The sequence below is a fragment of the Cetorhinus maximus genome, chromosome 32 (genome assembly GCF_964194155.1).
Source record: "Cetorhinus maximus chromosome 32, sCetMax3.hap1.1, whole genome shotgun sequence".
Lineage (NCBI taxonomy): Eukaryota > Metazoa > Chordata > Chondrichthyes > Lamniformes > Cetorhinidae > Cetorhinus > Cetorhinus maximus.
The window spans coordinates 15,044,110-15,044,530 of NC_135910.1; positions in this window are offsets into that span (position 1 = coordinate 15,044,110).

The following is a 421-nucleotide window of genomic DNA, read 5'->3' on the forward strand; positions in this document are numbered from 1 at the left end:
CCCACCCCCCACCCACACCCCCAACACACAAACCCCCCCCACTCTGGGATGCAGCCAGCTCCTGTCCCCCCCTCTCCTCCTCTCTGTCCGGGACCCCGATCGGCCGCTCCGGGGCTGCGAGTCGATGTGTGAGAGAGAGAGAGAGAGAGGAGCAAGTTCAAGGCGGAGAGACTGGGACCGGGGGAGGAGACACAGAGAGAGAGAGGGAGGGATAGAGAGAGAGAGAGAGAGGGAGGGATAGAGAGAGAGAGAGAGGGAGGGATAGAGAGAGAGAGAGAGAGGGATAGAGAGAGAGAGAGAGAGAGGGAGGGATAGAGAGAGAGAGAGAGGGGGAGGGATAGAGAGAGAGAGAGGGAGGGATAGAGAGAGAGAGAGGGAGGGATAGAGAGAGAGAGAGGGAGGGATAGAGAGAGAGAGAGGG